Source organism: Suricata suricatta, chromosome 5 (genome assembly GCF_006229205.1).
Source record: "Suricata suricatta isolate VVHF042 chromosome 5, meerkat_22Aug2017_6uvM2_HiC, whole genome shotgun sequence".
Classification (NCBI taxonomy): Eukaryota; Metazoa; Chordata; class Mammalia; order Carnivora; family Herpestidae; genus Suricata; species Suricata suricatta.
This window is the reverse complement of record NC_043704.1, coordinates 14,536,093-14,547,249: the sequence shown is the minus strand read 5'-3', so window position 1 is coordinate 14,547,249 and position 11,157 is coordinate 14,536,093.

Sequence of the window (11,157 nt, the reverse complement as noted above, 5' to 3'; positions counted from 1 at the left end):
CAGAGCCCCACGAGAGGCTTGAACTTATAAACCGTGAGATCATGACCTGACCTGAGACCAAGAGTTGGACGCCCAGCTGACTGAACCGCCCCGGCGCCCTGATGATAACCATTTCTAATAGGCGTGAGTTGATATCTCATTGTAGTTTTGATTTGCGTGTTTTGATGCTTAATGATGTTGAGCATCTTTTTCTGTACCTCCTGGCCATTTGTATATCTTTTTAAAAAAAAATGTCTGTTCAGTTCCTCTGCTCATTTTAAAGTCAGTTGTGTTTTTCGTTTTGTTTTGTTATTCAGGTGTATGAGCTCTTTACATATTTTGGATATTAGCCCTTAACCATGACATTGTTTGCAAATATTTTCTCCCATTCTTTAGGTTGCCTTTTTATTTTGTCGATGGTTTCCTTGTTGTACAGAAGATTTTTTAGTTTGATGTAGTCTTATTTATCTATTTTTGCTTTCATTGCCTTTATTCTTTGTATCAGATCCAAAAAAGAATTCCCAAAACCGTCATCAAGGCATTTGCTGCCCATATTTTCTTCCAGGACTTTATGGTTTCTTGTCTTCAAGACTTTATTCCATTTTGAGTTGATTTTTGTGTGTGGTGTAGGATTGTGGCCCAGTTGCATTGTTTGTGCACACACACAATCGGTACAGATTTCCCAGTGCCTTTTATTGAGGAGACTATCCTTCTCCATTGTATATTCTTGCCTCCTTTGTTATACATTAATTGATCATATGTGTGTGGGTTTAAGTCTGGGCCCTCTATTTTGTTCCACTGATATATTTGTCTGTTTTTATGCCAAAACCATACCATTTTGATTACCATAGCTTTGTGATATACTTTGAAATCAGAGAGCATGATTCTTTCAGCTTTATTTCTCTATTTAGGGTCTTTTGTGTTTCCATACAAATTTTAGAATTTTTTCTGTTTTGTGAAAAATACCATTGGAATTTTGATAGAGCTTGTACTGAATCTGTATATTGCATTGTGAGTATGGGCATTTTAACAATATTAATTCTTCCAGTCCATAGGCATGAAATATTTTTCCATTTATTTATGTCTTCTTCAGTATCTTTCATCAATACCTTAAAGTTTCCAGTGTACAAATATTTCATATCTGGTTAAATTTATTCCTAGGTATTTTTTTTATGTAATTGTAAATGGTATTGACTTCTGAATGTCTTTTCCTGACAATTTGTTGTTAGTGTATAAAAACAACTTGTTTTTATATATTGATTTTGCACCCTATGAGTTTATTGAATTTTTTATTAGTTCTAACAGTTTTCAGTGGAGATTTTAAAGTTTTCTATATATAGTACACCAGCTGTATATAGTCATCTGAAAATGGAGGCAGTTTTGCTTCTTACTTTCTGGTTTGGATGTCTCTTTCTCTCTTCTTCCTTCCTCCCTCCCTTCTTCCATCCTTCCTTCCTTTTTGTCTTTCTTTCTTTCTTCCTTTTTGTCTTTCTTTCTTTCTTTCTTTCTTTCTTTCTTTCTTTCTTTCTTTCTTTCTTTTTCTTTCTTTCGTCCTCTCTCTCTCTTTCCCTTTCTCTTTCTTTCTTTTTCTTTCTTTGTTTCTTTCTTTCTTCCTTACTACTCTTTCTAGTAAGTACCATGGTGAAAGTAGAGATTGTTGTCCCGTTCCTGATCTGGAAGGAGAAGCCTCCAGTGTTGCACTGTTGAATATGATATCAGCTGTGGACTTGTTATGCATGGCCTTTATCATGTTGAGGGATGCTAGCTCTATACCCAGTTTATTGGAAGCTTTTTATCATAAATGGCTGTTAATTTTGTCAAATGCTTTTTTTTTTTGACATCCATTGAGATGATCTATAGTCTTTTTCTCTGGCAGTCTTATAGCAGCAGCAAATGACGATTCTGTAGCAGGGTTTCAAGTTTTCAGTGAGATTGTCACTATTCCTTTTTTGTTTATGTCTTTATTTTATTCTGAGAGACAGAGACAGAGAGTGAGCAGAGGAAGAGCAGAAAGAGAGAGAGGGAGACACAGAATCCGAAGCAGGCTCCAGGCTCTGAGCTGTCAGCACAGAGCCCAATGGGGGGCATGAACCCATGGATGGTGAGATCATGACTTGAGCCAAAGTCAGATGCTTAACTGACTGAGCCACCCAGGCGCCCCAAGATTGTCACTATTCCTGATGCCAGCATCTAATCTTGTTCTGCAGGGGTTTCCTACTATGTCTTTCTGAATTCTTGCCCTTCTAGAGTACCCTCTTTTGTGTCCATTATGTGATTTTTGACATCATGAGGAATCCTTTGATGTAGTTTGAATCTTGGTTCAGCTACAGTTTTCTATGAGTGAGTTTGTGACTATGAGTTCACATCTTGCTTTCTCGTGATTGGTACCTTAGAGGAATTGGCACTTTCTCCCAGTTACTTATTTGGTTCTGGGAAGAAGGTGAAAATTTGTGCATTAAGGGGTATAAATTGAGTTTAAAAAGGTAAAATAATTAATGATAGAAGGTCTTTTTTAAAAAAATAAGAGTTTTTTTCAGATTAGTTCAAATTAGTTCATGCAAGTTTATTCAACTGATAGAGGCTATATATATATATATATATATGTATATATACATATACACATACATATACATATATACATAATTATTTTTTTAGTCAGACCAACCAACTTTCTGTTATACCAAAGCATTGGTACTTCGTATCAGCTAGGACTTTGAGACTAGAATAATTCAAGATGTATGCATTTATAACAAGGTGTCCTAGCTTGGTGAGGTCAACAGGGTTTCTGGGGTGTTTGGGCTCTGAAGGATAACCATGGACATGTAGGAGCATTTGTATTATTTCTTGTCATTTTTCTAGGGTCCAGATGTCCCTGGGCAAAGAAGTTCACCCCCATAATGATGATGGCTTATATCCATAACTCCTGATGCCAGGAAACATGGCAACTCACGTCTCTCTCCTGCCACCTGTGAAGAGTTCCACACGTTTCTGTAACCCCACGCCATGTTTTGGGTCCGCATCATAGTTGTCTGATCCTGTTCAGAGTTTGCAAAAATTATGAAAAATATTTCTAAAATATCTTTATTCTTAATTGAACTTCCAGGCAGCCCAGGAACTCATGGACGGCATAAGTAAATTAAAATAGAACTACTCCACTCTCTCAGCTCATGAATGACAGACGGGTCCTTCTCACATTTCTTTTTTCTGAGGATTAAATGAGGGGGAAACACTCAGCATTTCTTCTCAGAATATTTCCCTTGAATTTTTGCTTTTACTTTGGTGCCTGGGTTTTTCTTCCTTGGTAGTCTTCAACATTCTCTTAGGGGCGGACGTGCAGCACTGGTCAGTCACCAAAGTTTTATTGTATGCCTGTTTTCTTCTGCACTATGTACTGTTGTCACTGAAAAACTATACTTTTGACTGCTTAGAGACCTCACTGAAATCTTCAATACCTTTTTTTGCTACAAGTCTGGCCTCTGAATTGGCTGTTGTGTATTTAGGTTTGTTTGTGGAAGCATCACCTGCTTTTATTGTTTCTCTTTTGAGATTAGTTGTTGCTTTGAGTTTTCTGCTTTTGATCTAAAAACAACACTTAGTGTTCACATTTCTTTTACTTTTCATGTCCTTCTTGGCACTGGGGAACTCATTTATCTTTGCTATCATAGTCTCATCTGCCTGCCTCGGGGTAGGACCACCCTCCTTCTCCCTTCCTAGACAAGAGGCCAACAGCTAGGGTTAAGGCACAACCTAACGCAGCCTGTGAAGGACTTGTCTGAATAAGGGAGCAATGTGACCATACGTTGAAGAACCTGTGGTACTTAGCCAGCATGTGTTGGCTGAAGCCGAAAACAGAACGGAAGGAACTGGATTCGCAGGTTCTGGATCAACAGAAGTGGGACATAAAGTTGGGTAAGGAAGAGCTTATCAACTTGGGTACACTCTATTGGGATATTGGGATTAACAGGCTGGGCAATGATTGTTTTTTGTTTTTTGTTTTTTTTGTTTTTGGATCTGACATCAAAGGCATAAGCAACCAAAGTAAAAATAGGCACATGGGACCACATCAAACTAAAAAGCTTCTGCACAGAAAAAGAAACAATCAACAAAATGAAAAGGCAATCTACAGAATGAGAGAAAATATGGTTTATATATCAGATAAGGGATTAAGCTTCAAAATGTATAAAGAACTCACGCAACCCAATAGCAAACGAACAGACAGCCTGATTTAAAAATGAGCAAAGGGCCTGACTAGACATTTCTCAAATTAAAGCATACAAATGGCCAACAGGTACATGGAAAGGTTCTCAGTTTCACTCATCATCAAGGAAATGCAACTTGAAGCCACAACAAGCTACCACCACACACCCAGTAGAATGGCTAATTTCAGAAAGACAAAATATAACAAACGCTGGTGAGGATGTGGACAAAAGGGAAACTTGTGCCTTCTTAGTGGGAATGTAAATTGGTGCAGCCACTGTGGAAACAGTATGGGGGCTCCTGAAAAAAAATTATCACCTTTATGATCCAGGATTCCATTTCTAGTTATATATCTGAAGGAAATGAAATGCCTCTCTTGAAGAGATCTCTGCACTTTTGTGTTCATTTCAATAGGATGCACAAGAGCCAAGATATGGGAATGACGTAAATGTCCATGGATGAATAAAGAAAATGAAGTGTATGCAATGGAATGTTATTCAACCATAAAAAAACTCTGCTATTTGCAACAACATAGATGAACCTGGAAGACATTATATTAAATAAATTAAGCTAGATGCAGAAAGACACATATTACATGGTATCATTTTTATGTGGAATCTAAAATCACCAAACTCGGGATGCCTGGGTGGCTCGGTCAGTTAAGTGTCCGACTTTGGCTCAGGTCATGATCTTGTGGTCTGTGAGTTTTACCCAGGTCAGGATCTGTGCTGATGGCTCAGAGCCTGGAGCCTGTTCAGATTCTGTGTCTCCCTCTCTCTCTCTCATGCTCTGTCTTTGTATCTCTCTCAAAAATAAGCATTAAAAATAAAATAAAATAAAATAAAATAGACACTCTCAAAGAAATAGAGAGCAAAATGGTAGTTACCCGAGGCTGGGGGAGGGTAATATGGAGAGAAGTTGGGCAAAGGGTTCAAAGTTTAAGTTATATGAGAGAAGGAAGTTCTGGAGATCTAATGTACCCCAATGTGACTACAGTTAACATGTTGTAGCATAGACTTGAAATTTGCTACATGGAAAGATCATAAGGGTTCTCAACCATATGCACAAAAAAGGCAAGTATGTGTGGTGATGGATATGTTCATTAACTTGATTGTGGTGAATATTTCAGGGTTTAATATATAAAACCATCAAGTTGTATTCCCTAAATACATGCAGTTTCAAACTGTCAACTAAAACAATAAAATAGGAAAATGATATTGAGGCTTTCACTTTGTCTTTAAAAAAATTTTTTTTAAATGCTTATTTATTTTTGAGACAGAGAAAGAGAGACAGCACAAGTAGGAGAGGGGCAAGAGAGAGAGGGAGACATAGAATTTGATGCAGGCTCCAGGCGAAGCTGTCAGCACAGAGACTGACATGGGCTTGAACTCACAAACTGTGAGATCATGATCTGAGCCGAAGTCAGACGCTTAACTGATTGAGCCACCCAGGCGCCCCTCCACCTTGCCCTTTCTTAAATATCTCTGCATATGGGGGAAGCCAACTGCTTTGTCATGAGGACAGTCAAACTACTCTTGGAGAGGTCCCATGTGACAGGGAACTGAAGCCTCCTGCCAACAGCCAGCATGAACTTCCCCACCTTGCCTCTTGGAATAGGTTCTTCCAGCCCCAGTCAAGCCTTCAGATGATTGCAGCCCTAGCCATCTCTTGACTGCAACCTAATAAGAAACTCTGAGCCAGAATCTCCCGGATAAGTCACTCCCAAGTTCCTTATCCACAGAAACTCTGTAAGATAATGAATATTTATTGCTTTTTTAAGCCCCTAAATTTTAGGGCAATTTGATAATTAGTTTAGGGAAATACCGAAACACTTCAATGACTCTTTAGACTAAACTGATATCCAGACACCTGAAGCCTCATCGTGGGCCCTCTGTTAGAGTGGAATAAGATAATAAATCGAGTCTTGTCCCAAGCCCAGCTGACAATGGGTCCATAATATCCATGGATTCATGTAGAGACATTTCCAGTTTCCAAAGGTACAATTGGAATGGCCATATTTAGAAACTGCCACAACCACTGCATTGATTATTTGGCCTGTGGGGTAAGGGACACTGTAGTGGGGAAGGCCAAGTGGAGGACCCTGAAACTGAAAGACAATTGTGCAGCCCAAAAAGAACACTGGAGATTACTTCCGACCTTCAGGACTTGAAAGAAGCAGATACGATGGCCCCAACATATCTCCATGTAATTCACTAGCCTGACCCTGGGGGATCCACCAGATCCTGGACGATGACAAGGGGTCCTTGCAGACTCAGCCAGAAGTGGCACAAATTGGGGTTACTGTCTCTGGTGTGGGATTTTTTACGAAAGTAGATGAACATAGTCTTTAGTGTGTGGTATGTGGCCCTTGATCTGGTGCATGTGTTCTTTTCCATCACTATAAGGAATGAGGTGGGGCGCCTGGGTGGCTCAGTCGGTTGGGCGTACAGCTTCAGCTCAGGTCATGATCTCATGGTTCGTGGGTTCGAGCCCCACATCGGGCTCTGTGCTGACAGCTAGCTCAGAGCCTGGAGCCTGCTTCAGATTCTGTGTCTCCCTCTTTCTCTGACCCTCCCCTGCTTGCGCTGTCTCTCTCTGTCTCTCAAAAATAAATAAAAAAACATAAAAAAAAAAGGAATGAGGAAACAAACAATTTTATTCATTTAGAACAGATAATAGTACATATTTATAGTCTTCCCTTAGGCGATGTTAAGTCTCCTGCTCTCTGTCATATAGAGTCTGAATAGGACTCCTGGAGAGAACCATGTCAATGCCAATCAAATAGATGAGCAAGAAGCAGCACGTGTACTGGGAGCATTGATTAGTCACATGGGCTCCAGATCGCAGAAGATATCCTCCACATTTCAGAGGACTGCTGGATCACTGTGGGAATCTAGTGGTCTGAGGTTGGCCAGAGCGTGCCTTCTGTAATAAAGGATGCATGATTGCACCTCACACCTCCCATGACAAAGAAGGAAGCACAATGCTTGTAGGTCCTATCATTCTTGGAGGTGGCACATTCTATACCCACAAATATTCTTCTGACCCACAGACTGGGTTACATAGAAGGCTGCCAGCTGCTAGGCCCAGAGGGAGGGCTGAAGTTCCAGGCTGCAGGACGAGTGTCCCTGCTTGCTTAGACTGCAAGACCCAGCAGACCCCAAGTTACTAGAAACATCAGTGATGGGAAAAGACCACTATGTGTAATTGACGATAAGTCCCAATGGGAGATCATAAAGCAGACGTCTTGGATTCTGGAGCAAGGCCATGCCATTGCAGTGGGGGAATTTCCTATTCTTCAGAAAAAAGCTCCTGGTGCATCGCTGCTGGACCCTGATAGAAACGGAGCATCTGGGCATGAGACACCAAGTGACCAAAGCTCCAGAACTGCTATTCATAGGCTGGATTCTGTCAGAGTCATGAGGTTATGAGGCTGCCCGGGCTCAGGAGCCTCCGCTGGAACATAAAAGTTCTGCCTCTAGAACTGAGCGTGTGCAGGGTGAGGGTCCAAGCAGGCTATCTAAACAGGCAGCTTAGACCTCTGTAACCTGCACCATTGTTTGTACAACCAGTGGCCATCCATTCCCCCCTCCGGCTATATTTGGAAGGGAGATCCCCTTAGGACACATTGATGGAGGAGGAAGAAGCATGAGCTTGGTTCTTGGATGGGGTGTGTGGGTATGAGCCAAAAATAGACAGTGACTACACTGTGGCTGCCTGCAAATTGGCCTTAAAGATGACAGCGAAGGGAATTTCTTCTAATGGGTGGAGTTTCCGTGGTACGCTTGCTTATACCTGGTCTAGATGGGGCGGGGGGGACATCTACCATCCATCCATCTTTCTTTCTGGCCACAGAGACCCATTGGCGGTAACGGATGGCTTGGCCAGTTGATCAGAAGTCTGGAGGGAGAAAAATTGGAAGATCGTGGCTAAGCAGGTCTGAGGTAGGGGCACGTAGAGACAGCGGCACAAAGTATGAAGGTATTTATAGTCATGCCAAAGATCACCAGAAAATCTCCCCCTTTAAAGGAAGAGGCATCAACCGCCACATCTTGTCAACTGTTCACTTTTATTTATTTACTTATTTAAAATTTTTTTGTTTTCTAATCTACGTGCCAGCCACTTTCCATTTTGACTTAAGACAACAATAACCAACAGTCTCTATTTTTGTGGTGCATTCACCTGTGTTTGCCTTATTTTATCCCTGCAACTGTCCTGGGAGCTGGGAATGACAGACAGGAGCTGTTCCCTTTACAGTTGGAGAAAAACTGATGATTACAGGTGGGAAGCGCCCCGCTCAGGGTCACAGAGCCAGCCAGCGAGGGAGGTTCTGGTTTCCATCCTGGCGTTCCATCTGTGGCTCCCGTGGGCTTCCTCTCTGGCCGCGGAGCGAAAGCAGATCGAGTCAACCGGCAGGGGGCGCCCGCCTCTCCTTGGCTGACTCTGGCTACCTAACTGCCCAGAGCCGGCTTCTTCGATCAGCCTGCCCGAATGTCCCCTCCTGTGACTGGTGACTGTTCTCAGTTCCAGGGTCTTCTTCCTCACCCCCCTTCCCCATCCCCTGGTCACATTTTAGACTTGCGCCATTGTGTGTGCCCCCTCTCCAGGTCCCACTGGAGACCCTGGATGCTGCCTGGGTCTGCCTAGTCCCCAGCAAGAAATGGACAGGCATCAGCATAAATGGAGGCCATAAATTTCAAGCCTTTAGAGCTAATAATAGCCTTTCCCTTCCTGCCATAGTACAAATGTGGAGTTTGGTTCGGAGGTTTATCTTTGTGGCATGAATATTGATTTTTTAAAAATATGTCTTTATGACGCATGCTTGCTCCAGCGGAACTCAGTTTTGTTGTGCCTCATTTTTTCTACTTTCTCATGGATTACAGTCTCCTCTCCTGCAGCGGGAGACCCTGTGAATTAGATATGCGTTCAACCACAACAAATCTGTCCTGAGGACTTCCTAAGTGCATAAAGCACTTAACAAAACTCCCAGCCCTGATGGCACCTCCATCCTAGGAAGGGAGACAGATCGTAAACAAAATAGATAAGGGAAAATATGGCTTTTGCCACGTGGTGTTAAGGGCCATATAGAAAAATAAAGCAGAGAAGGGAACATAGGGAGTTGGGGGAAATTTGCATGAAAATGAAATGGTGAGACAGGTTTGCAGAGTTGGGGATGCTTGAGCAAAGACGCAAAGGTGGTAAGGGAGCCAGCTCTGCAGACATTTCCAGAGGACTGACGATGTAATAAAGGGCCACTGCGGTCACCCGTGGGGAGCGGCCTGCAGGCCAGTGTGGCCGGGCAGCTGGAACAGGAGAGTGAGGTCAGAGATGAGAAGACATCAGGCAAGGTGCTCGGGTCCCTCAAAGGGCAGAACGTTTGGTAGGTCATGAAGTGATGGTGGTGGTGACTTTACAGAAGACAGGAAGCCACTTCCAAATGAGAAATTCATGCAAAGAGAAATGGCCCAGGTGATTGTGTGTGAGGCCCTCTTCCTAGAGAACATTTTAACCTTCATTCCTTCTCAATAGCCTCTGTCTGGAATTTGGAAGATGGAGGCAAACCTCAAGATGTAAAGCCCGAAAGCCTTGGGCCCCCCTATGGCTGGGGGTGGGAGATACCTGTTTCTTACTGAAATAGCTATGACATTTGGCTCTTCAGGACTGATGGAAAACAATCGTGGTGACAGCCCGGCTCTCCTAGGGGCCGTCATCAGCACTTTGTTCAAGAGTGGGCCTTTCTTGTCCTGAACATCAGCTCCATGCTGGGCCTTTCCTGTCCTGAACATCAGCTCCGTGCTGCCGGGAAGGAGCGGTGGGAGGCAGGCTTGGTGTCCCACCCAAGACGTCATGCCACCCAAAGTCCAGGGGCCCCTCCTCTCTCCCAAGATGGATCAAGAGTGAGATGACATTCCACAGGTGTTCTTGAGCCCCCACAACACGCCAGGTGTGCACGCGGGTTGGGATACAGAGAAGTCCTTGCTTCGTGGACCTTAACTTCTACAGGGAGGGAGAGACAATAAACACATTAGATAACGTTCCGGCAGCCACTGAGGAATGGTGAGGAAACATCGCACAGGGTGTGGGATAGAGGATGGCCCTCAGCTCCAGATGATAGAGCCTTGAAGGAAGGAGGGACAGACCATTCAAAGTCTAGAAGACGGGCGCCTGGGTGGCTCAGTCAGTTAAACGTCCAGCTTCAGCTCAGGTCATGATCTCCGGGTTCGTGGGTTCGAGCCCCGCAGCAGGCTCTGTGCTGACAGCTCAGAGCCTGGAGCCTGTCTTCAAAATTTGTGTCTCCCCCTCTCTCTGACCCTCCCCTGCTCACACTGTCTCTCTCTCTCTCTCAAAAATAAATAAAAACAAAAAAAAAAAAACCCTGAAAGTTCTAGAAGAAATGTGTTGCTGGTGGAGGGAGCAGTGAGGACAAAGGATCTAAGTGGAACAAAGGATCTTGAAGGAACAGCAAGAAGGACGTGCAGCTGGCCTTGGGAGGCCAGGCAGGGGCACCCCAGGATAAGCCCCTCGGGGTATCTTTGTGTGGCATGGTGGGGATGGGGAGCTGATGTGAGCTGATTCCCATTAAAAAAAATTTATGTCTTTATTTTGAGAGAGAGAGACAGAGTGAGCAGGGGAGGGGCAGAGAAAGAGGGAGACTCAGAATCTGAAGCAAGCCAGGCTCTGAGCCGTCATCACAGAGCCCGATGTGGGGCTCAAACCCACGGACTGTGAGATCATGACCTGAGCTGAAGTCAGACGCTTAACCGACTGAGTCTCCCAGGCACCCCTGATTCCCATTTTTAAGAGATGGCTTTGGCTTTGGTGAGAGCAGTCAGATGATGAGAGAGAACAGAGGCTTGAGGAGGGTACCAGAGGTGACGTAGTGAGCAGAGGTCAGGTGCAGGTGTATCGTGAAGGCAGAGCCCATAGGATTTGCTGAGGGTCAGGAAGGAGAGGAAGCAGAGGCTGACCCTTAGGTTTGGG